Genomic DNA, 27,161 nt, shown 5'->3' with positions numbered 1-27,161 from the left:
GGTAAAGAAGAAATATAAATCCAGAAAACACTGACTGAGCATGCCCTAAAAAGTTAATCACTAACTCGTAAGAGAGTTTGGCTCACATACAGGCAGGTTTTGCTGCTGAAAACATAGGTGCTGTCTACACTAGGAAAATGTTAAACAAATTTCCCACCATTTCTAACAGTGGTTCAGTTCCAACAGTGTTAACAACACAGGGAGCCCATCACAGACAGGTCCCTAGCTATCACAATTTTAAGCACCATGTCATCTTACCCTGCACTGGCAGCTGGAGGCCCAGTGTTAACACCTGTGGTCAATTTTTGAAAAATGCCCCTAATATAGGCTGAGCCGTATAGTCTGGAAGTTCTTACACTTGGAAAATAGACTCCTATCTGTTGTGGTATCTTTCATTTTTACATTTGTACCACACCTTCCATCCCAAAGGAGCCCTTATTTTACAAACCATAGCTTTGATCCTGCCAGGGCTCTGCTTCGACAGACCCTTGTGCCCATGTGGAGTCCCATTGATTTCGGCGCAGGTGCAAATGTCTGCTTCTGCATTACGTTTTGCAGGATCCTGGCCTATATATATAGGAATTATTTCACCAACAGCATCCATGAAATGCAGCCACTTCTGGAGGTGTTGCAGTTTAGCTTTATAGAAAAACTACACAACAGTTCAGGTGGGAAGTAAAGAAGAATACCATATCCAACTGAAACCACAAGAGGAGGTAAGAAAGTCCGGATATAAATGCCCAAATTGGCGGTCAGGACACTGAAGCGTAATATTCCTATTCTTGCAAAAAATAAAAATAAAAAAATTCAAACAAGATCTTTAATAGACACAAATGTTCAGAACTCAGATATTGTTGTTCTTCCGAAAGATACCAGGTCTAGTGCAGAGTCAGACCTGCCTGGGGTATTGTTTCAGTAGTGATGGCAGGTCTACACCTAAACATTAGATTGACCTGTGAAACTTTTTTTTTATTTTTTGGTGCCCTGTGTGACGTAATTAGATTGACCTAACCCCCCAGTAGATACAGCTAGGGCCATGGAAGAATTCTTCTGGCTACTGCCTCTTGCAGAGATGGATTAACTACATTGACAGAAAAACCCCTTCCATCAGGGTACATTATGGTGCTACAGTGTCACTGTAGCCGCTGTCGTGTAGACATATCCTTTGAGGGAGGAATGTCTACTACAGTAATGCTTCACCAATATCATTTCTTTGCAATGCAATTTTTAGGGTGCGCATAAGATTTGATAATTAACCTTACAGGGTTTTCTCAACCACTCTTCTTGCTTTTCCATCTCCGTTCAGCAGCTGTGCTCTGCCAGTTGTTAAGCACTCCATATATGTGGTTACTATTCTGAGGATTTAGAGGCTTGAGCTCCATCTATTTCTCTTTGTTTATGTTAAAGAGGAAATGTAGCCCTAGATAAAAAAGGCAGACAGGCTGAGCACCTGGGAAAGTGCAAAGTATAATGATTTCCTAGAACTAAAACCTTTTTGTGTTTTCAAATGGAAAACAGTACATCATTTCCTAATACAATAAGCACAAGATTTTTCACTGGTTTTAGAAAACACACACATGGCTTGTGTACCAGAATTAAATAGTAGTGCAGGATTTTGATCAGTGACAGATGGTTGGGCTGCTCCAGCACAGCTGGCCTTACATGATATAACACCTTGAGCAAGCCCCAGTTCCGCACTTATCCCTTGATTTTTATCTCAATCCGTGAAAAATTTCCTTTGGTATCTCTGCTTAAATTTGCTTAATCGGAGAATAGAAGTGGGCTGGTAGATGGAGTAAAGGATACAGATATGACATTCATGATGTATTTTAAAAGCATTCAAAGTTTCTGTGTGGGGTGGGACTGCACGTAGGCATAGGAATGAGTTTCTACAGAAGTAGAGTGAAACATTGACCCATCTCTTGTAATGTAGTATGTAACTCAAAGGACAGGTTTGCTTTCAATGTGGTTCGTAAAAGGAAGCCTGGGAGTAAAGCTGATACAAGTGTGAAGACACAAACAACGTGGCTATGTCATGTTTTACTGATACATTAGAAACAAGAGGATAACCAAGTACAGGGTAGGCCCATTACTCAATGAGGGGGCAAAGAAAATAACAGAAAATGTAGAAAAGGCTGAAGCGATATATGATTATTTTGTTTGTTTTCACCCAAAAGGCTAGTAGCAATTGGATGTCTAACATAGTGAACGCCAGTGAAAATGAGGTAGAATCTGAGCCTAAAATAAGGAAAGAACAAGTTAAAAATTACTTAGACAAGTTAGATGTCTGCAAGTCAAAAGGGCCTGCTGACATGTACCCTAGAATACTCAAGGAGCTGACTGGGCAGATCTCTGAGCCATTAGCAATTATCTTCAAAAACTCATGGAAGGCAGGAGAGATTCCAGAAGCCTGGAAGAGAGCAAATAAAGTGCCCATCTATAAAAAGGGGAAGATGGCAACCCAGAGACTTAACTTCTGTACCCGGAAAGATAATGGAGCAAATAATCAAGAAATCAATTTGCAAACATCTAGTAGATAATAAGGTGATAAGTAAGGCTGAGAGTCTCTCACTGAGGTCACGGAAGTCACGGATTCCGTGACTTTCCAGGACCTCTGTGACTTCTGCAGCCGGCAGGTGTGACGGAACCCAGGGCTGCCCGAGCAGTTTGGGTGGCCCCGGGGCCAGCTGCACCACCCCCACCTGGCAGTGGCGGCGGTTCCTGGACACCCTCCCCACCAGCAGCAGCCCTGGCGGTCCCAGGCCTCCCCTCACCAGGAGTGGCAGCAGCAGTCCTGGGCTGCCCTCCCACTTCCAGCACCAGCGGGCATCCAGGAGCCTCCCCCCAGCACCAGCAGGTGTCCAGTACCCTCCCCCAGCACCAGCAGGCGACCCAGAGGCCTCCCCCCGGCACCAGCAGATGCCACGGAACCCCCAGCACCAGTAGGCACCCCAGAGCCCCCCATCCACAGCAGCAGCTGTGCCCCTGGAACCCCCCCGAACACCCAAGATTTAGTCGGGGTATATAGTACAGGTCATGGACAGGTCACGGGCCACAAATTTTTGTTTATTGCCTGTGACTTGTCTGTCTGACTTTTACTAAAAATACCCATGACTAAATCTTAGTCTTAGTGATAAGTTATAGTGAACATGGATTTGTCAAGAACAAATCATGTCAAACCAATCTAATAGCTTTCTTTGACAGGGTAACAAAGAGATTGGGGGGAAGCAGTAGACGTGGTATATCTTGACTTTAGTAAGCTTGTGATACCATCTTGCAGGACCGTCTCATAAACAAACTGGGGAAATGCAGCCTAGATGGAGCTTCTATAAGGTGGGTCATAACTGGTTGAAAAATAGTTCCCAGAGAATAGTTATCAGTAGTTCACAGTCAAGCTGGAGGAGCATATCGAGTGGGGTCCCACAGGGATTGGTCTTGGTTCTATTTCTGTTCAATGTCTTCATCAATGATTCAGATAATAGCATAGAGAGTACATGTATAAAGTTTGTGGACAATACCAAGCTGGGAGGCGTTGCAAGTGCTTTGGAGTATAGAATTAAAACTCAAAATGATCTAGACAAACTGGAGAAGTAAATAGGATGAAATTCAATAAGGACAAATGCAAAGTACTCCACTTAGGAAGGAACAATCAATTTCACACATTCAAAATGGGAAATGACTGCCTAGGAAGGAGTACTATGGAAAGGGATCTGGGGGTCATAGTGGATCACAAACTAAATATGAGTCAACAGTAGAACACTGTTGCAAAAAAAGCAAACATCATTTTGGGATGTATCAATAGGAGTGTTGTGAGCAAGACACAAGAAGTAATTCTTCCACTGTACTCTGTACTGATAAGGCCTCAACTGGAGTATTGTGTCCAGATCTGGGTGCCACATTTCAGGAAAGATGTGGACAACTTGGAGAAAGTCCAGAGAAGAGCAACAAAAATGATTAAAGGTCTAGAAAACATGACCTATGAGGGAAGATTGAAAAAACTGGGTTTGTTTAGTCTGGAGAAGAGAAGACAGAGGGAGGACATAACAGTTTTCAAGTATATAAAATGTTGTTAGAAGGAGGAGGGTAAAAAATTGTTCTCCTTAACCTCCAAGGATAGGACAGGAAGCAATGGGCTTAAATTGCAGCAAGGGAGGTTTAGGTTGGACATTAGGAAAAGCTTCCTGTCAGGTTAGGTGAGCACAAATTGCCTAGGGAGGTTGTGGAATTTCTGTCATTGAAGGTGTTTAAGAACAGGTTACACAAACATCTGTTATGAATCGGCTAGTTATTACTTAGTCCTGCCTTGAGTGCAGAGGACTGGACTAGATGATCTGCTGAGGTCTCTTTCAGTTCTACACATCTAATATTCTATGATCTGAAGCATGGCCATGCAGTGTAACATCTGACAGTGGTACTGGCATAGCTAGATTTCATATTATCCTATCTTCATATAGCTTACAAATAGAAGTATGTTGTGTCTATAGGGAAATAAAACCCCCTTGGAATGCTCTGAAGTGATTCCCAACGTATGATTTTAAGAAACATGTACAGCTGAGGTGAGGACAAACTGCTGGTTGAGAATCAGGGCAGGGAATGTTTCATTGACACAAAGATAGAAGCTGCTGCTGTGACTGTTCATAGATGTCTGTTTCTGGTGAAAGACTGAGAGAAATTCAGTTAGATAAGAAACTGACTGGATCCCTTAACTATTGCCTGTGAACATTTTGGATGGCGAGAATTAAAACAAGTCATTTTTTTTAAAGTCATCCTGTTTTTCCACATCAGGAATGAACAGATTGTTTGAAGAGGTACAGCCTATAAGCGAGTGGGCGTAGTTACGCCAGGAGTATTAAAGATGGATTTGATAAAAATGTATTCTTCTTCCCCTCAGGGACTGAAGGTTGTCTACAAGGGCACAGACATTATTTACTGGCTGGGAATGAATGCAGCATTTAGGGAATTTGAGCTGTCTTGTGACATATGCCATTCCTGGACAAATGACCCATCCAAAGAAACGGTTCATCTGCCAAGGAACTTTACAGATTAGCAGCAGTGACTGAGTGAATGTGCAACCGGTACACAAGCTAAGTGCTGGCAAAAAACTTGAGTTTTCATAAGAGACACAAGCAGAAGGTGGCCCCAGTGTAAGCGGAAACATAGATTATGAGAAATGGACTAGTTTAGAGAGAGCCTAATAATATGAAGAGTGAAGAATCTTCATATTGTTAGGTAAATGACCAAGTTAAGATGAACAGTTAAACAAACTGCTCATTTAAAGACTGTGTACGAGCTGGCAGTACACACCAGGTGGTTTGGTTTTGCTTTTCTTCACTGATGGTTTGCTATCAAATAATGTTCTGAATTATATTGTAACAGTGGGATTTTCAAAAGCATTTAGTTTTGGTTTAACTCTGTGTCCACTGAAGTAATGGTAAAACTTCAATTGTTTTCAATGATGTAGTGTTAGGTCAGTGTTGAGTGTTTTGAGAATCCCATCCTAAGTGACTTCAGAGCAGTTATTAAAGTAAAATATTAAGTGAAAAAGAGCTACTGCAAAACAATAGGGTCTCTGGAAATAGGAGAGTACCATTTCCTTTGGAGGAAAAGGGTGTGGCAACATGGATTACAATACTTTTGATGGTGGTGTGTAGGCTTCTTGCTTTGGTGCAGGTTTTACTACACTTAGGGCATTTCTGACTAATCTAGCCACTTAAAAGTTCAGACTGGTTGTGCTGTTACACAGTTCACTCAGAGTTACACCATTTACTTCTCCTGAACTGCCTGGGTAGTTAGGAATCCAAATTAATAGGACCCCTCCCAGCTTAGGTTTGCCCCAAGAGTATCTATCAACTGTCAGCCTCCCACCTCCACTAACCTTCCCCTACAGTGAAAAGTATCACAATAATATAGTAAACAAAAGGGATTTTATTAACAAACCACTCAATAACACAACAAAGACATGAAGCCTGAACCCAAACCTCAAAACAAGAGTAGACAACAAGTATATAAAGCCCATAAACACAATACTGAATCCATGCAGGAACCAAGATGAACACACCAGACGGACCAAGAACCCTGAACTCTCTGACCAGGAACCATCAACAGGAACCTAGAGCCACTGCTCAGGAACTCACCGTCAGGAACAGCTCCGCCAATGACAGGATCAGGAACGATGGTAAGTCACACGGATCTTCTCCTTCTCTGACCTTCTTCAGTACTAACAGAGCTACCCCAGCTTTCCCTGAGTCCTGTAGTACTAACCAGCTAGCCTTGCTTTCCCCTGATGAGACTAGGGTTGCCAATTTTGGTTGGACGTGTTTAATCACATGACATAATCTTTAATTAAAGATTAATCTTTAATACCGGGAGACTCCAGGCCAATCCTGGAGATGAGACATAGATACAGGCTCCCCTAGGATATAGATTTTCACACTGATTACTTGTCCTTTCCCACTCTTTCTGGTTACTGGGCAGACTTGTCAGCAGTGTCCAGTCAGATTACAATATCCGTTACTTACACAACCGTCCAAAGAATTTCAGACAAAGCTGTGACTGTCCAATCAGGGACAAGTACTTGGAAAAAGGGTGCTAAATTGGAACTAAGGGACAACAAGTAGCCTGTCCAAGATGAAGAACAGAGGAGGGTGAGAATACCCAAAATGGCAATTTGCTGTTTACAGTGCTGTGTAATATTAAACACCAGAACATTCCAACTGCAGGCAACTTTTAATCTCCAAGAAGTTTATTCTCAATCCCAAATTGGTGGTGGGTGTGGTACTTCATATGTATCCACCAGTTACTCATGGCACTGCCATCGTTACTAGTCACTACTACTACCTAAGCAATTATCTTTGATTCGATAAAGAGGGGGCTCTTTAAATAAAGTGGCCTAATGGGAGCAGCTCTTGCAGCTAGGATTATGGAAGCTTTATGTGTGATGTGTATGAGTAGGGGATCCATGTAGTTCCTTGCAAGGAGACTGGTTTGAGAGCTCATGCATCCTCAGCTAATGTGGAGGAGCAGTTCTGGCCCAATGCCATGTAGAGGAGGAGGTGGCTGTGTGTGTGTGTGTATTTCTTGTAGAGTATGTATAAGCCACACAGGAAAAGACACACTGTTTTTTAAAGTAGTAGATTCCTGCAGAAGTGGAGTCCAGTTGAAGAGACACAGATGGGATTTGGGGGCAAAGGAGCAGCAGAACTGGCAAGACTGGAGCAGGACAAAAAGTAACACTGTGGCAAGATTCAGGAGTTGGATGCACTATAAATGTAAGTCTGTTTATTGGGAATGGGGTGTATGTGTGAAAACAGAGAGGACAAAAAAAACGGAGAGATGAGACACAAAGAGACAGAAGGAGATGCAGGGAAAAAATTTCAAAAGTTGGTTTCTCCAAAGGATCAGAGAATTCCCCATTACAAGTCTAATTTTCCACACAGTTTTGTGGGTGAATGCTTCCTGACATGTCCCTGCCCGCTTCTTGCCCTCTTCCACCTCCATGTTGTCTAGGTGGCTGCAGCACTCACCTTGAGCAGCATTTCTAATGCCTCAGAGTGGAACTTTTTTGTATTACTCTCCAGGCCCTGCAAGACCAATAGGATTCTTCCCTGTCTGAATGAAGCAATGGGGAATTTGAGCTCCAATTTTTATTTCTGAGCCAGGGCTCCTATCTTTGAGTCATGCTTCAACAAACACTCAATTAAAAGAAAAAAAGATAGCTGATGGAATCTACCCTATCACAGCATAGTAGGAAATAGCACAGGGAATGTTTACTGAGTACAGCTCCTCCTCTGTAGTACTAGGAGCATGTGGGAGATTTGTGAGCCAGTTTGGCCTATAGCAAATCAGAACTGAAATCAGAGGTTAAACTTCTGCATTTTTATCATCAGCTGCTATAAACTTGCCTAGCCTCACAAAAAGTAACTAAATAGAGTACACAAAGGAAGAAGCTTCTCTGGAGGCAGATATGCCCAAGGGTAATATTTTTGGCATTATTCTTTCCAAATGAGAAGTCAGAATTGCTCTTATTAAATACTCACAGCTCATGGCTGTGATCTAAAAAAAAAAAAAAATTCACATTTATTTTCCTGAATACAGAGGTAATCAGAATTCAGTCAAGTGGGATGACTCTGTGAGTCCTGACATCAAAGGGCAGTACTGTTTGATTGATATCAGTCAGATGGCAATATTGTTTGAAGAAATGTAGTCAGAAGACTGGCAATTTAAAGGCTGTAAAAAGTTACAGGAGATGTGAGTGCAGTGTTCCATACTGATTTCCAGTGTACAAGACTATGTATTAGAGAATTGGCAGTAACATGGCAATCTTGTCTCTCAGACACAGACATCCTTTCAAAGGACAGAGAGGAAGAAAATCTAGCTCATAGTTTCCAGGTGAGCTATTCAGTGAGGCATTAAAAGTACAGTAGTAAATAATTTTTTCATTGTTTATGTTATAGGCTACGTAAGATTGGGTTGCACATTTTGGTTAAAAATGTATAGCACATACTACTACTGAACGTTAATAAGCAATGCAGAAGTTTTTTCCTTGGTACAGGTTTATTTGAAGAAATGTATTGATTGAAGTTCCTGCATATAGAGAATTTTAGAACAACAACTCCATTACAACTTTCTGACAAATATCAAGAATTGGCTCTATAGATAAGTAATTTTTCTTCTGTTTCCAACCTAGGAGGCCTTTTAAAGTATAAATAATGGTACCCTGTCTCTTAAGTATAAATAGTTCTTCTGCTTAATATGTTACGTCTCAGTAACAGCGCTGTTCTGCATAATCATTATTCCCTACAGGTTTAAAAACAATGCCAAAAACAAACAAACAAAAACCTACCTAATGGATTAGAACCCTCTAAGCAGAGCAGGGAAACAGAAATTGGTACAATTTACTTTAAAACATTTTTACTTCTGGCAAAATGGACCAATATTCCATCAAAAAGATGAGAAAAGTAAAAAAAAAAAAAAAAGTAAGTGGTACAAATAAGACATTATTATAAGAAGTTGGCAGAGTAGCTGAGGAATAATGGAAGATAGAAAGACATAGGATGTGGGGGAAAAGAGTAAATGGTTATTTTAGAAAAATTGGTTGATACAGCTTGAGGTAGGAATGCAAAACTGAATTGTAGGTTGTAAACATTGATGTTCAGTGTACTGATTTGGGAGGCAAAAGGATAGAAATTACTGAAGGAATTCAAATTACATGGTGTTCCTGCTACTTAAATAAGGGAGATACCTAATAAGAGCACAGTGCTGAGGTAGTTTAACAAAAAGCCTTGATTAATAAGCATCAGTCTTCTTCACTTGATATTTCATCTTTCTAATTATATGTATTTGAGACCAGCATGTAACCTTCCACTTTAGCTGTGGACTGCTCAGATGTACAGTAGATTGTTAATTCAAACCGAGCCACAAACAAATTTTGTTTTAGTTGTGTGTGTATATATTGCTAGAAGAATACTTCCTAAAGATTGTACAGTAGCTTCCTGCAGTCTTGGTTTGAGAAATTTATCCAGTCTTAAAAAAATTGTCTCATGCTTTTATATGTCAGTTTCACAACATTTATGGAAATTTCATTTATGTTACCGTAAGTAGGGTTGAGTGAAATGGTTTGGATAAAATAAGAATTGATCGATGTTTTCATCCTAAACTGAAAGTGAACCCTTTTGTGAGATTCAAAGAAGTTCAGATAACTTTAAAATATTGTTTATTAATATTAATAATAATACCTAGCTCTTACATTTAGCTAACCACCCAAAATTTGAGTATTTAATTTGATCCTACTTCTAACGTTTTTGAAATTCACTATTTATAAAGTGCAATATCTTGATGGAATATAGCCTTGTAGGGCCTGATCCTGTAAAATATGAATGACTTAGGGAAGTGCAGAACGTCCTTAACTCCCGTTGGCTTTGATGAGTTTTGAAGACACTGAGTAATTCACAAGATGGGGCATGTTTTGTTCTTATTCAGATATGCTCTTCATTAGGGAACATGAGGACAACAAGGTGGTCCAATGGTTGGGCACTGAACTAGAAGTCCTTTATATTCCTTGGACAAGTCATTTTAACTGCTCTGTATTTCAGTTTCCCTCACCAGTGATCAGGAAGAGGGAAAGCATTATATAAATACTACTATTTGTTGTTCAAGACAGCTGCACATTTACCTGCCCAGATCTGGAAGTCAGAATTTGAACTACAAAGAGATTTTAGTGGAAATTACTGCAGTTTCAGACAGATTACTGAAGCACAGTCTGAAGTGGAAGTGAGAGGGGGCATTTTAACAACATTTAAAAGCTTTCTAGAAGTTTGTATGATTTTCTGTGGGAGTTTAGGGCATTCATATGTTCCCTCTCTCCAGATAACACTGGTCTACAATTTTTGAGAAGTCGTCTGCTTCAGAGATAAAATGTGCTATTTATTATGTATTTTGATGTGCTGAATTCAAATATGACAATTAAAACAACTGATTGGCTACTGTTTCTAAGATGTTTAAGTTTTTACTTTTTATGTCTATGTATATTGTGTAGATAGTAGAGTTTTAATCATAAATTGTAAACCTAGGTCTTTTCATGTGTTTATGGTTGCTTTACATCAGGATCAGCAACATTTGGCACGCGGCTTGCCAGGGTAAGCACCCTGGCAGGCCGGGCCAGTTTTATTTACCTGCTGACGTGGCAGGTTCGGCCGATCGTGGCCCCCACTGGCCGTGGTTCGCCATCCCGGGCCAATGGGGGCGGCGGGAAGCGGCGCAGGCGAGCGATGTGCTGGCCGCGGCTTCTCGCCACCCCCATTGGCCCCGGACGGCGAACCGCGGCCAGTGGGGGCCACGATCGGCCGAACCTGCCACGTCAGCAGGTAAATAAACTGGCCTGGCCCACCAGGGTGCTTACCCTGGCAAGCCGCATGCCAAACGTTGCCGACCCCTGCTTTACATGATAATATTTCACCTGTCCTGTTTATGTAACACTTTAAAAATCAGCAAAAGGGCTATATAAATAAAATTTATTATGAAACAAAAGGCAAAAAACTATTATGTACATAGTTTAGTCCTATTCAGTGTCTACTCGGCGCTTCTTGGCTTGTCGCTTGTATTCATTAAATGGAGCATCTCTTGTCACTGCCCAGCAATAGTCTGCGAGCATTGATGGGCTCCATTTGCCCTGATAGCGTTTCTCCATTGTTGCAATGTCCTGGTGAAATCACTCGCCGGGCTCGTCAGCACTGCTCCGCAGTTCGGTGGAAAAAAATCTAGATGAGAGTGCAAAAAATGTATCTTTAGTGACATGTTGCAGCCAAGGCTTTTGTATGCCTTGAGGAGGTTTTCCACCAACGACCTGTAGTTGTCTGCCTTGTTGTTTCTGAGAAAATTTATTGCCACTAACTGGAAGGCTTTCCATGCCATCTTTTCCTTGCCATGCAGTGCATGGTCAAATGCATCATCTCGAAGAAGTTCACGAATCTGGGGACCAACAAAGACACCTTCCTTTATTTTAGCTTCATTTAACCTTGGAAATTTTCCACGGAGGTACTTGAAAGCTGCTTGTGTTTTGTCAATGGCCTTGACAAAATTCTTCATCAGACCCAGCTTGATGTGTAAGGGTGGTAACAAAATCTTCCTTGATTCAACAAGTGGTGGATGCTGAACACTTTTCCTCCCAGGCTCCAATGACTGTCGGAGTGGCCAGTCTTTCTTGATGTAGTGGGAATCTCTTGCATGACTATCCCATTCGCAGAGAAAACAGCATACTTTGTGTATCCAGTCTGCAGACCAAGCAAGAGAGCAACAACCTTCAAATCGCCACAAAGCTGCCACTGATGTTGGTCATAGTTTATGCACCTCAAAAGTTTTTTCATGTTGTCATAGGTTTCCTTCATATGGACTGCCTGACCAACTGGAATTGATGGCAAAACATTGCCATTATGCAGTAAAACAGCTTTAAGACTCATCTTCGATGAATCAATGAACAGTCTCCACTCATCTGGATTGTGAACGATATTGAGGGCTGCCATCACACCATCGATGTTGTTGCAGGCTACAAGATCACCTTCTATGAAGAAGAATGGGACAAGATCCTTTTGACGGTCACGGAATATGGAAACCCTAACATCACCTGCCAGGAGATTCCACTGCTGTAGTCTGGAGCCCAACAGCTCTGCCTTACTCTTGGGTAGTTCCAAATCCCTGACAAGGTCATTCAGTTCACCTTGTGTTATGAGGTGTGGTTCAGAGGAGGAGGATGGGAGAAAATGTGGGTCCTGTGACATTGATGGTTCAGGACCAGAAGTTTCATCCTCTTCCTCTTCCTCATCTGACTCAAGTGAGAATGATTCTGGTGCATCAGGAACCGGCAGTCCTTCTCCATGGGGTACTGGGCGTATAGCTGATGGAATGTTTGGATAATGCACGGTCCACTTTTTCTTCTTTGACACATCTTTCCCAACTGGAGGCACCATGCAGAAGTAATAATTGCTGGTATGATCTGTTGGCTCTCTCCAAATCATTGGCACTGCAAAAGGCATAGATTTCCTTTTCCTGTTCAACCACTGGCGAAGATTTGTTCCACAAGTGTTGCAGCATATGTGTGGGGCCCACCTCTTGTCCTGATCTCCAATTTTGCAGCCAAAATAAAGGTGATAGGCTTTCTTAACCATAGTGGTTATACTGCGCTTTTGTGATGCAAAAGTCACTTCACCACAAACAGAGCAGAAGTTATCTGCACTGTTCACACAAGTACGAGGCATCTCTGCTCACTTTGGCTAAACAGAAATGTGTCCCTTTGCAAAATCAAACACTGACAAATAAAAGAGCACGACGCTGTATGATTTCTAGAGCTGATATAGGGCAATTTGTTCTGCAGAGTGATGTAAGCTTCGTTATGATTGCATCATCCACGACTTCTAGGAATAACATGATGCAATTCATATCGTGTATGACGCAATACCAGCTTCAGATTGCATCATTCATTGTTTGCCTAAAAAGCAAGTACTGTCCAAACCCAGTCATAGATTTATTCATAGATCCAGTCAAAGATGTATTTTAGTCATTTCTGGTTTAAATTGAGATCCCTTCCCTTTATAACTCACTTATCCTCCGCCATTCCCAAGTCAAGGGTCGTATATACTGACCCAATAGCATATCTTGAAAACTAGAGCCAATCAACAATTTTAAGCTTCATTTTTGTTCTCAGTGACCCAGAATTAGTAAAGTTTGACTACATTTATTTCAGAAGCATTTTGGCTGTAGAGCAGTGATTAGTGAGCTTTGTTGCCAGATTTCCATTTTGGAGTTGTAGAAAAACTTTTCAGATAAAAATGAGATATTTCAAACTGGGAAAGTTCAAACATTTGTGCATCTTGAATATTTATAAAACATTATAAGATCTGCTTGACCTTTGCTTATATTTACACGCTTATCTTAGCAGGACTCTGCGAGTATGTATGACTGTATCCAGGAGGAGCCACTGGCCCACCTGCATGCTGGACAGTGATAAAGTGCTGGGCCCATGCAAAAGTCTGAGTCACGATCCTGACTCCAGTGAAATCCATGGGAGTTTTGCTATTGACTTCAGTGGGGTCAGGATTTTGGCCTCAGGAAGGATAAAGTGGGCTTAAACTCATTTTAAGATTGCTGTAGAATAAATGCAGGATGCTCTTTTTTCAATCTTGACTGTATTATACTCAATGGACCAGATTTAGATCACCTGCTGTTTGGCCCCCAGCATAGGCCAAGAGAAAGGGGACCACAACAGCCATCTCTGTAGCTCTTAGGTTTTCAGACTGCTGAACACCAATCCAGTACCATTGAGCAATTTCGAGCATAAAGGTAAAAAAATGCAGCTAATTGTATACAGGGTCTATTGGGACAAAGAAAGGAGAGGGAGTAAAATAAGAATAAAAAAAACAAGCTTGTGTAAAGATTGTATCATATTCTGTTACTACTATTTGAGAAAAGTAAGTCATCCTGTAATTAACTAATGCATTGTATTGCTTATACACAACTTTGCCAGTTCCTGGCTCTTCAGTGCTGAACCAGGCTAACATGCCATTCTTTTAATGCAGCTTTTTTGCATCTGAGGATAGAAGCATTAACATGAATTTTTAGTTTGGCAAAACGACTGCCTTCACTGTAAAAAGAGATTCATTAGTATGTCAAAAACAGATTAGGATTGTCGTAATGTATACCTGATTAGTATCTCTTCAGTAACAATTAGGTGCTGGTAAACTTGTTAACCTGAAGTTTTGCGCATTTTCTCTCTCTCTCTCTCTCTCTTTATTTAAAGAAGTAGAGTTTGGAAACTCCTGTGGATATCTCAGTGTAGTTTTGTTGCCAACAAGCTGGGGGATGCAGGCTGACATGCAGCCTGTTTCTAATAGCACACACACTGTTTCTTTATTTAGAGCCTCTTTACCAGTATCAATTAAACCCCAGTTAAATTTGACACATCTTAACCTTGCGTTGGATCCAATTCATTGCTACAGCAGAACCCATATGGCACTGAGACAGTTGCAGGCATCAATTCATTGCTTATGTAGAGTTACTGGCTGAATGCCAAGCAGTAATCACTGCTTTTTGTTAATAGACATGTTTGCTTTTGCAGTCATTTCTATACACAGTGCTCTAGATTAATTAGAACAAAATCTGTCATCCATCTAAAAAACAACCAGAACACTATCTCTCTGTATTTTTTTCCCGTCAGATTTAAAGAGAGATGAATTCAGGCAAAATAGATTTACTTTAGTCTGGAATAACCTATTGTGCTTTGCTGAACATATATGTATTTGTTATTCTGATTTAATAAATAATTAAGTAGAAAGAGAACTGGGAAAAAAGAGCTGGAGATCTAAAATATACACATTCCAGAGATTAGTGGATTTCCTCAGAGTGAATTTATATTAAGTGGGAGATGGTATCCTTCAAAAATTAATATAGCATGTGTTTTTCATTAAATAAACAGATTTGTCATTTTATTGAAATATTATGTTTTTTCATAGGCAATCCACTCAAATCATTAGTGTGTGTATGGCGATCACACAGCAAGATTGTATAATCATCCCTGAGGTTTTAAAATGGGTCCTTCCATATCCTTTTGAATAATGCCCATTTATCTGTTTGAAATTACATCAATGTTAATGGACAGGTATGTAAACAGCTTTTACAAAATATTTCCTAAGTTACTGATACCAGATTTTAGACCAGATATGATTGTCGTGATTAAATACCATTCTTTTCCTCCTGTGTGTGAATAATCAACACAAGACAGGTATAGCCAGTTGTGCTCTCTAAACCATTCTGACTTCTTGACTACTGCTTTCAGACCACTTTTATTTTAAATCCAGGTCGAACACTATGGTGGACACTATCACTTTTCACAGACAAAACTTTAAAGTACATTGTTGAATTGCATTTATTATGCAATATGTTTTGTACTCAACTTAGTACTAGAGTATTTTACAAGAATAAAATAGTGCCACAATGGTGTCATCGTACAATCTATTTACCTCTCCAGGTTATTACACTGGTGCATTACAGCACCATGATATCAGAAGACCCCATGTTTTTGGGACAATGAATTGGTGTGTCATGTGTTGATTTTTAATATGGCTATGAAGAAATTGCTATAGTATTTTTCATTTCCACTCTTTTTGTCTACATTCATAGCAAACTATTTTGATCCTTGTGTTGTTCAAGGATCAGTTAGATGACATTTTAGCATGTTTGATTTGTCAGGTGCTTTTGAATTAAACCCTCCCCCTGCTTGCACACTTGAAAATAGGACAACAGACATGGGGCTTCATTCAAAGCCCACTGGAGCCAATGGGAATCTTTTAATCTACTTCAATGGGTTTTGGATCAGGTCCACTATTCTGAAATTTTAGTATTGCTTTCCAAAAGTACATTAGACTATTGTTAGTCAAATTGATGGATTTTGAATAGCTGTCCAGTACTCTTTAAAATAATCCACTATTAACATATTGAATACTGCATACATTTTTAAGTGTTAATGATTTAGATCAGTTTTCATTTAACAAAATCAATAAGCTAAGTTTGTAGCCTGTTATGTATTTCTGTTTATTTTAATGATTTAACATGACTTGTACTTTAGTATAAGATTATTTAAATAGAAATCCTTGCCTCCTCCTAAATCTTTGTAATCATGTTACTTGTTATATGTTACATATAACTTGTTTTTGGATGGAAAGAGAGTGGAAAATCTACGTTTGCTGGAAGTTAAAATCCTTTTCAAACTTTTTTTTAAAGTGTTCAGTTTATGTTTTAGTATTCCAATACTGTTGGTCCATTGTTTGATACTACAGCTTTATCAGCAGAATGTGCGGCAGATGGTTTACATTTGCATTAGCCTTCTGGAAAAGGAATAAGCTACCACCAACATAAGCTGCAGCTTTTCTTTTCAAAATTTATAACAAATTGGTCAGAATGGCATTTAAAAAAACAAACAACCAACATTAGCACCACTATCTCCCATTCCTTTTTTGAAGAGGAATAATGACTCCCACTCCAACACTGTCATTTGCACATGTTTTTCCCAAAAAATGTTTGTTAAAACGATTTAGGTGTTTCATTATGCAAAATGACTTTTATAAAAAGACCTTCCTTTTTGCCCCACAGTCACACTTAATTTCATTTGTCACTTGTTATAGAGTGGAATTATATGAAGCCGGGCTATATTATTTGTTCTAGCCTGTACTGGATAATTTATTACATTAAGAAACCAATAATTTTTAAATTTAATCAGATTTAAGTTTTAATAAGATTCATTCTCCTATTCACACTTGCTTAATTTAAGGATATTAAATCTGCTTAGGAATGAGCTACCTCTCAAAGCCTCATATGTCTATTAAAGGATTTTATTCCTGATGTGTTAATAGGATTTAATTATATTAGCCCTATAGTCCAGAGACACATCACAGTTTTTAAACTGATAAAGCAAGCAAACATCATGCTAAAAAAGTAATGGTCAGCTATCTTTTAAAAAGAATATTAAGGCTTGATAATTTTTACTGTCTCTGTGTTGTGTGAATTTTCATCATACTGAAATTTAAAATTTCGAATGCTGAACACAGTGGAAGGTAAACTTCCTTTTCTAAATGAATTTAAAACAAGGTTAAGACAGAAGTTAACAAATCCAGTTTAAATGAATGCTCTATCTCTAAATTGTTCCTTATCTCTGATTCAAAGAGATTTATTTAAACAAACTTCTAGCTTTCTTTCACCTTTCTTTTAACTGTTGAACTCATGGTTTTGTGCATGAAACAGAACTGCAGCAAGTTGTTATGAAAACTGAGGATATTAAATATTGCCTGGATTTCTTTCTTTCCTGTGGCTAATTAGGTTTAATGACAAACAGTGGAGGAAATGGAAAACAATTGCTTGGGGACCGTCTACTGTGGCATGGTGGGAGAGACAGGCAGGGGAGGGAGGCACAGACTGCTGTAGTCTGTAAATCTTGTCAATTTCTCCATCAGCATTATTTGCATCGATCAAAAGTGTTGGCTCTTGTCAAGTTCATATGAAAGCTAAATGTACAGAAGTCAGTGTTTCTGATGGCTGCATATAACTCTGAGATGGAAAAAACTACAAGATTTGCATAGAATCACAGGGAAGAGGGAAAAAAACCCATAGCAATATCCTATCCAGTTGGATACTTTGCTTCCAAAATTAGGTTGACGCATGTTATGGCACATTTCCACCAGTAATCACAGACACACCACATATATTTCAGGAAGATGTAGGCCTGATTTTTCCTCTCATTTATACAGAGCTAGACTTTGAGCCCCCCTTTGAGCACATAGCATGGGCTGCTTTTATTTGGGGAAACTAGAAATGTAAAGGAGGATCTTAGCTTTCTTTTTTTCCCCCCCAAAGTAATTTTCTGGCACTTCTCCTTGCCAAAATAGCCTTGAAAATGTAAACTGGTATAAACAGACCTCTAGCTTAGGAAGGGACAAACAGCTGGACTGTACTTTTCCAGCAGAAGGTTGGCGAGGAGGATATAAAGATTTTGCGTCAGGTTATCATTTTTGTTTTGGCCCCTTTATGCAACTAGAATGGAACAATGGACCAGTAAGCTGGGTGAGGTCAGCTTAGAATTCTGGCAGGATTGGGAGGTGTAACAGGGTGTCTGGCCCTGTTCTGGAGGGAAGCCCAGCAGGCAGGTGCTGGGAATCAGCTGGATCTAGCTTGAGAATAAAAAAAAGGGTCCCAGCTCCATGAGGGGTAGGGAACTAGGAGAGAGTTGGGAGCATTCTCTCTTGTGGCTGCAGGAGGTGAGGGTGAGCACACTCTGTGGACCCTCAGGCAGGGGATATCCAGACCCTTTTGTTACCAGAGGGCCCCATAATCTCAGCCAAGAACAGGGCTTTTGCTTTTGTTATTGTTCTGTGTTTCCTTTTGTTTTGTGTTGGAATATAAACAGAGCCTTGAAAAAAGGGGCTATAAATGGAACTGGGTGTGGCTGATTGATCCAATCCACAAGTATACAGGGGCATAACTGACTCTTGCACCATTGCCCAGTTCTGCCACAGCACTTGGGCAGGTTGAGGTGGGGGAGACGTCGGACTATAGAGAAGAGCTTGAAAACCTGAACCCTAAAGTCTAAACAACCAGAAGGTAAATAGAAAGAACCTCACATGTATTATTTGTTTTAAAATCTCATGGTCTTTAAACCAGTCTCATGATTTTAAATACTTGAGATTGACAATTCTGGTAGTGTGGCTAAAGCATCCTGTGCTCCAGCTGTGCTTAAGGGCTAGTTCTCAAGGGAGTGCAGATCAACCGGGAGAAACAAGAGGCCACAGTTAACTCCTTGACAGCCCTATGAGCACCTCAATGAATTTGGGTTTCCCTCTCAACATGGTAAGGCTGGCTCTGCTTTTATTCACACATAACTCCTTTGACTTCAGTGATGTTACTCCTGATTTATGCCTGTGTAAATGGATGGTGTATTAGGACCGTGATGTAGCTTTTATGTTAAGACTTTAATTATAAATTGATTAGATTGTTAATTCAGGTATGTCATCACTTGCTCGAGAGGTTTTATTTCTCTGTTTATATATGTGTATGTATATATTAAATGTAAGCAGAGTCAGGATGAGCTCTACCCTGACATCTGGTGGTGAATTATGGCGAGTGTGGAAAAGAACTCCAGGGGCTGATCTTGTTTGCAGAGGCACACCCACCCGCCTGGCATGAAACAACAGCAACTCAAAGTGGTTACTTTGGCTGGTGTGGGATCCCCAGTTTTCTCTGTTATTGGGGCAGGAAGAATAAAGTTTTGTTACCCTGATTCTGTGAATCAAGGCCAGTGGAACTGTTGTATGACAGAAGGACTGAGTGAGTCCTTCACCATTACCTAAGTAGCACTTGCTTGACAAGGGGCATGGGTTACAAAACTCAGTGAATTGAGAGAGGGTGGGGACAGGTATTTGTACCTGATGGGATGGGCTCCCTCTGAGGGTTTGAAACACCAATTGCACTACATCCTCTCTCCACTGTTGAATATCAGAGCTAACTTTGATTCCATTAGGAGTCTAGTTACAGACTGCTGAGCTGAATTCACTTTGGGCCAATGGTGCACTAGCACTGGGGCTCCCCTACTATGAGCTGAAATTGCTAAGAGCTGAAATCACAAAAGAGCTAAAGTTATTAAGAGCTGAGATCACTGAGTGCTATGTTAACTAGTTAACTATGTTAACTGAAGCTATATTGCTAAGCAGCTGGCGGAGCAATTTGTGGGGACGACTGGAGGAGCAGCGAGCGGCACGGAGCCTTGCGGGGCCGGTTGGAGCGGCCCAAGGAACGGCGAGCGGAGCTGTTTGCGGGGATGGCTGGAGCGGCTCACAGGTCAGTGAGCGGAGCGGAGCAGCTTGTAGAGCGAAGCAGTTTGTGGGACGGCAGGAAGCGGACTGGCTCGTGGTGAAGGCTGCGGCGGAACCCTACGGAGAGACAGCCGGCCGGCCTTGGATCACGTAAGGTGCCCCTTAACATCCTATGTGCCCCCCCTTTTACTCTGGGGCTGCACTGACCAGGGACAGAGACTTTGGGGTTTGTTGGAATTTTGGGACTTTGGGTGGTTGCTGGACCCAAGAGACTTTGGGGCTGTTGGACTTTGGGGACTCTGGGTGATTTTTGGGTTGCTGATTCAAGAACCAAAGGGAAAGGACACAACCCAATTTGCTGGGGTGGGTTTTTTGCTCATGGTTTGTGTTATGAATCCTGTTTGTGGTGTTTTTCCAATTTAATGCTGATGTCATTTACCTCATGTTATTAAACATTTTCTGCTACACTCAGACTCCGTGCTTGCGAGAGGGGAAGTATTGCCTCTTAGATGCACCCAGGGTGTGGTATGTAATTGTCCCAGGTCACTGGGTGGGGGCTCGAGCCGGTTTTGCATTGCGTTATTGAAATGGAACCCCTAGATACAGAACCTGGCCCTTGTTGCTGCCAACTTAGATGGGCAGAAGGGTTACATAAATATTACATAATTTGCACCGTGAACTCAAGACCTTTAAGTTTGTGCCTGAAGTGTCCACACAGTGGAGTTATAGTGCAGCACTTCGGTGCGCACTGCTATTCACCTCCCCTTACTCCAAACTGTGAGGTAGTGTAGATATGCCTTAAGAACCAATAATGGAAATTGTACTAGCCAGGAGGAATTTAATGGAGTGTGCTTTTCCCTGTTTGTCAGAAACAAAGAAAAGAAAACGCCTATTTTAGACTTTTAAAGATAATCACACAGTTCCACCTCTGGAATATTCATTTGGCTGTGTTCAGCAACCTATAAATATGCATTGTGAAAGAGCAGGAGAAAACTGGGAATATGTCTTCACCATGCCACATGGCATGGAAATCTTCCCTTTAAACCTGCTCTTGTTATGTGGGGAAAACTGGTTCAACATCTAACTTCTGCATATTACCATTTTGGCTCCTGGTAATGGTGTTGGCAGTGGAATAACTCACCTTTATTACATGTTTCTATATGGTACATCTGGATTCTGGAATATGATGGAGGATCTGCTTAAGGAAACACTAGTGTGGAAGAAGATTCTAAATTCAGACTTGGGTGCTATAAGCAATGTTAAAGAATTCATCCATAAAAATGGAGAAGTCTTCATAGGCTGATCAAAAGGCAAACAGATGACCAGTATGTGAATGGAATTCTAAAGTTTCAGGGTGTGGTACTAATGAAGAGCACATTTATCGATTGAGAAATAATAACAAAGCTTAAAAATTAGTTTGCTTGGCTAGCTAGAGTGATATAAAATACACTATTGTTTAATTATACTCCCTATGTTTATAAAATCAAAGTCCTGCTAGAGGTGGCAGGAAGCTGTATATGGTACTTCTCAGAGGTTCATTTGTGTATGTGTCTATAAAAGAGAGGGAGGAAGGAGTATGTCAGGTACTTGGCATTGGTGAAGTTCTACCTTTTGATTTTTGTCCTCATTTTAATTGAAAAAAATGATGACATGACCCTTTGTCCCTTACGTCACAGAAGGCAGACAAAGGATGAGATTCACTAACATAGAAAAGTTAGGAGATCAAACAGTTGGGAGGGTATATATAATATTTATTAGTATTAAGACTGATGCTGCATTATTAAGACTAATAAGTGTTTAACGTCTACTGTAAGGAAATCAAATTATATTTGCAAAACTTTATTATTGTTTGAGTTATTAGAAAGTAGGGAGACAAGGTGGGTGAGGTAATATCTTTTACTGGACCAACTTCTGTTAGTGAGAGAGACAAGCTTTTGAGCCACGCAGAGCTCTTCTTCAGGTCTCTGGGAAAGGTACTCCCAGTATCACAGCTAAATGCAAGGTGGAACAGATTGTTTAGCAAACAGGGCCGGCTCCAGGCACCAGCCGAGCAAGCTCGTGCTTGGGGCAGCAGATTCTAAGATGCGGCTTCCCTCCAATCCTTTTCCAATCCGTAGGTTTTTTTTCCTTTTTGGTTCGCCACTCCGGTCACCCTGTAGGGGGCGGCAGCGTGGAGGAGGGGAGCACCCTGCTGGGAGCGGGCTGCGCGCTATGTCTGCCCCAGCTGGTGCCAGGTCTGCAGCCTGCGTCCTTCCCTGCCTGCCGACCGGAGCAGCGCGGAGCCCTCCCGGCAGGCGGTGTGGCGGGAGGGGCCGCGTGGTGAGCGCCCCACTGAAGGAAGCCCTGGCCACCCCCCTTTTCTCTCCCCCCCCGCTCCCTCCCCCTCCTCCTGCTAGCTGGGGTGTGCACTCCGCTGCCCAGGGCACGTTTAATAGGCAGAGGGACTCCCTGCGCTGCAATTTCATTTGGTGACCCCTAGTTCTTGTATTATGGGAATAAGTAAATAACTTTTCCTTATCCACTTTCTCCACATCACTCACGATTTTAAATACCTCTATCATATCCCCCCTTAGTCTCCTCTTTTCCAAGCTGAAGAGTCCTAGCCTCTTTAATCTCTCCTCATATGGGACCCATTCCAAACCCCTAATCATTTTAGTTGCCCTTTTCTGAACCTTTTCTAGTGCCAGTATATCTTTTTTGAGATGAGGAGACCACATCTGTACACAGTATTCGAGATGTGGGCATACCATCGATTTATATAAGGGCAATAATATATTCTCAGTCTTATTCTCTATCCCCTTTTTAATGATTCCTAACATCCTGTTTGCTTTTTTGACTGCCTCTGCACACTGCGTAGACATCTTCAGAGAACTATCCACGATGACTCCAAGATCTTTTTCCTGACTTGTTGTAGCTAAATTAGCCCCCATCATATTGTATGTGTAGTTGGGGTTATTTTTTCCAATGTGCATTACTTTACATTTATCCACATTAAATTTCATTTGCCATTTTGTTGCCTAATCACTTAGTTTTGTGAGATCTTTTTGAAGTTCGTCACAGTCTGCTTTGGTCTTAACTATCTTGAGCAGTTTATTATCATCTGCAAACTTTGCCACCTCTGTTTACCCCTTTCTCCAGATCATTTATGAATAAGTTGAATAGGATTGGTCCGAGGACTGGGGGAACACCACTAGATACCCCTCTCCATTCTGAGAATTTACCTTTAATTCCTACCCTTTGTTCCCTGTCTTTTAACCAGTTCTCAATCCTTGAAAGGACCTTCCCTTTTATCCCATGACAGCTTAATTTACGTAAGAGCCTTTGGTGAGGGACCTTGTCAAAGGCTTTCTGGAAATCTAAGTACACTATGTCCACTGGATCCCCTTTGTCCACATGTTTGTTGACCCCTTCAAAGAACTCTAATAGATTAGTGAGACACGATTTCCCTTTACAGAAACCATGTTGACTATTGCTCAACAACTTATGTTTTTCTATGTGTCTGACAATTTTATTCTTAACTATTGTTTCGACTAATTTGCCTGGTACCGACGTTAGACTTACCGGTCTGTAATTGCCGGGATCACCTCTAGAGCCCTTTTTAAATATTTGTGTTACATTAGCTAACTTCCAGTCATTGGGTACAGAAGCCGATTTAAAGGACAGGTTACAAACCTTAGTTAATAGATCCGCAACTTCACATTTGAGTTCTTTCAGAAATCTGGGGTGAATGCCATCCGGTCCCGGTGACTTGTTAATGTTGAGTTTGTCAATTAATTCCAAAACCTCCTCTAGTGACACTTCAATCTGTGATTATAGTTAATCCCTCTGTTTAATAAATCATGTACTTGTAATGTGAAACATGTTTATATAAGAGAAGCCTATGTATCCAAAATATTTTAAGGTTGTTTTAACACAAATACATTTTGTGCTGTTTTGTATGTTTAATTAAATTCCAGTTACTGTCCTAATGCACTTCACAAATCATGAGCAAAAAGTTAATTATCTAGTATATAAGCAAATGTATCATTTGCCATTTTCTGACATACTAAAACTGTACAATTAGGAAGAATCTGAAAATATTGAATTATATAATTGTTTAAAAAATCATAGATACTTACAGTGTACCCTCCTAGATAGAAAAAAGATCTACCAAATCTAGTGTAAAGGCTCTATTTAGTTGTAAATCAATGTGTTTTAATAGTTATATCACCCAGTGAGGGTTCTTTAGAAAATAACTGAAGTACAAATGGAAAAGTTAATTAAAATTGATGATTTAAATTGAGGCTTTGTACTTGGTGACTTAAATCAATCCATCCTGCTTTTGTCCTCTGGATTTGCTCTACTTCAGGGTGTACCCCTTCCCTATGCCAGGTCTTCCTATGGACTGTTCAGCTGTTCCCCTCCTGTCAATGGAATTCTCCCCCAGCAGGGCTTTTACATTTCCTGTATGCTACCACACACAGGGGCTGTAGTGGGAGCTACAATCTCACCTGCTGGGTTTACAACTAAAATCAGCTTAAAATAGACACAGTCTTGTCTGAGATTTATTTTTGTAAGGGCAGAGGTATAGTCTTTTGGGGATATTTGGGAAATTTTATTCATTCAAATTCAGCTGATTCTTATCGGGGTTAAATGAAGAAACTAGCTTTAATGGGAGTTACCCACATACATTCTCAAACACTGACCTGAGAAAAGAGCCTGTATCTGTATGGGGACTGTGTCTGTATGGGGACTGTGCTAAGAAACCACATTTTAAAGTAACTTAAATCACAAATATACGAGTGAAGAAAAGGGGGGGGGGGCGTTTAGTAGTGAAATCCAGCATCTCGTCGAGGGTACATCTTAGAGAAGCAAAATAGTGCACAAATCCATTTTTCTTTTTACTTGCAGGCCCTCTTTAACTCAGTGATGACCTTCTGGTACAGCACACTTGTATAGATATATATTTCCTTTGCAGTCAGTGGAATTACTCTAGTTTCATGCTGATATAAGTGAATTTGACTCAGTGAGACTAGACTGGTCTATTTTACAGTTCTGGTTCTTATGCTCTAGCACACTGCTGATGTTGGGATGCAGACACCACAAAGGAATGTTAAAATTATCCATGAGGCTCTTTTCATTGAAACTGAAAATTCATTAAGCTTTTATTCAAAGCCTAGAAGTTGAGCCTAAATGTTTTTGACAAGTGCCTCTTTGTGGACTTTGAAATGTTGTTGTTACAGGATTTGTGTCCTGTGTGTAGTAGGGTCTGGATTTCAGTTTCTAACCGCTTGAATTCAGAGAGGAAGCATTGTTGAGTCGAAAAGGCACAAGCCTAGACAACAAGACTCCTGTGTTGTTATTAGATCCATTGCTGGCTGGCTACTCTGGCTCAGTTCAGCAGTCCATCCCTATTCAGTAAGCATTTATGCATGTGCAAACGGAAGTCCATCCCTAAATGCCTTGTTGAATTGAGACCCATGTGAGGGCAAGTTATTTAATTCCTTTGTGCCATAGTTTGCCCTACCTATCAGAGGAGCATAATACTGCCTCACAGAGGTGCTCTGAAGCTTAGGGTGATACCCTGGCTCTTTTGAAGTCAATGACAAAACTCCCATTGACTTCAACATCCTTAATGTTTGTTGGATCCTTAGATTAAAGGTGCCATATAATAAATGCAAAATATTATTCTTCCCTTTTGCTTTTCCTGAATTGCTTCTTATTACCCCTCTCCTCAACCCTTTGGTGCACCCCAGCACAGTTCTGTTTTCATGCTGCTTTATTATTAGCCTCATTCTCTACCTTTAGGGTACTGGTAGCCCCTATTGAACTCAATGGGAGTTACAGGTATTCCCTGAGAGGGTGAGAGGAGGGAAGAAGGAGAGGTGACCTAGCTTTTAAAACAAATCAAATTCTTATCAGATATCTTCTAACACTCAAGCATGGATTGATGACTGGATATTTCCAGTCTTACATTTTCTAACTCAGTGAATCTCAGTATAGAAGAAACCAGAAATTTTGTCTTGCATAGGAATTGTGATGGACAGAATAGAAAATAAAATCTCTGTAAAGGAAGTGAGGTTTTCTCCAAAAGTTTCTGAGACTAATGTTATTTTTAGTATCACTGTTCAGCAGAACTGACATTAATTGTACCTGGAGGTGATGGCTTAGCTGTATTTACTTAGAACATGCAATTAAAATATTTATTTGAAAGGTCAGTTCTGCATGGGATATATTATATGTGTGTGGAAAATGATAAGAACCTGCCTTTCATAAGAGGATGTTTTCTTTTGAAGCATATACATAAAATATTTTCCTATGTTTCCTTTCAAAATATACCCCGTCTTTGCAATTGTCATGCACACAATATCTCACCTGCTCTTGATGAGTAATGATAATGTTAAAACAAATATTTTATTTACCTGTAAAAAAGACAAACGATTGCTCACCTTGGATGAGTGGGTAGTAGAATTTTGCAAGACTGCCTGAACCAAAACTAATCTGCCTCCTTGTTGTGGCTGGGAGGGATAATGAATGGATCAGAGGGTTTGCAATAGGATATAGAGTGCCTGCCTCCTCAACGATATTGACTTGAATTCAGCCCAAATCAACAGAGCCTGAAAGTTACCCTCTGGATACACAGTGGCTCATATTTAATGATTTGGTGATCTCAGTCCACTTCCCATTGGATAAATGTTCAGACAACAATAACTAGCCCACAGCTGGTACTGACTTTACAACAGAGAAATTATGGATTATGACACTATTCAGGAAAACACTTAAGCACAAGCTTAAATCCATCCTTGTTCAGAACAGCACAGGTTTAATTTTGAGCTCTGCTTACTTTGTAATAAAAGAGGTGCCGGGGCTCAGCCCTGGCAAGCGCTAGCCCAAATTAAGCACTGGCTGGGTGTCCGGGAGAGTGGCGGCTGCTGGCTAGGCATCCGGCTCTGAAGGCTGTGCTGCTGCTGGAGATGGTGCTGTCTTCAGAACTGGTCAGCCAGAGAATGGTGGCTGCTGGCCAAGGTGCCAGAGGTTCTGGGGCTATGAACTGCCAAGCCCCGGCACAAATTAAGCACTGCTTTCGAGAAAAGAAGTCCTATGCAAAGACAATTGGACATCGTGTATGCTTAAAGTTAAACTTGTGCTTAAGTGCTGCTCTGAATCAGAATGCTTTCCTGGATCAGGGCCTGAATGAATCAGACACTGAATTATCCATTCTTTCCTATACCTTACCCCTGCAAATTAGGAACACACTGATGGGTCATAATGTGGGAGCTTGTACTGCCACTAACTGTGATGTAACAGTTCTGTGGCACAGGAGGGAATTCAGAGTCT

General features: G+C 40.7%; 1 long non-coding RNA gene across 3 annotated transcripts in view; it reads left to right on the top strand.

The window, feature by feature from the left end:
- LOC128842328 (uncharacterized) overlaps positions 1–20,311 on the top strand; it is a 66,919-nt gene extending 46,608 nt beyond the window's left edge. For 2 of the 3 annotated variants that reach the window (XR_008445963.1, XR_008445964.1), the window contains exons 3-6: positions 6,041–6,175; positions 7,131–7,268; positions 15,000–15,145; positions 19,743–20,311. This is a non-coding gene — a long non-coding RNA (uncharacterized LOC128842328). Of the gene's footprint in view, positions 1–6,040; positions 6,176–7,127; positions 7,269–14,999; positions 15,146–19,742 lie in introns of all 3 variants that reach the window. The other variant, XR_008445965.1, reaches the window with a different exon arrangement.
- The last annotated feature ends 6,850 nt before the right edge of the window (positions 20,312–27,161 follow it).

The sequence above is a fragment of the Malaclemys terrapin genome, chromosome 8 (assembly GCF_027887155.1).
Source record: "Malaclemys terrapin pileata isolate rMalTer1 chromosome 8, rMalTer1.hap1, whole genome shotgun sequence".
NCBI classification, from domain to species: domain Eukaryota; kingdom Metazoa; phylum Chordata; order Testudines; family Emydidae; genus Malaclemys; species Malaclemys terrapin.
The sequence above is the reverse complement of the archived record's forward strand: the minus strand, read 5'-3'. Positions and strand labels throughout refer to the sequence as shown.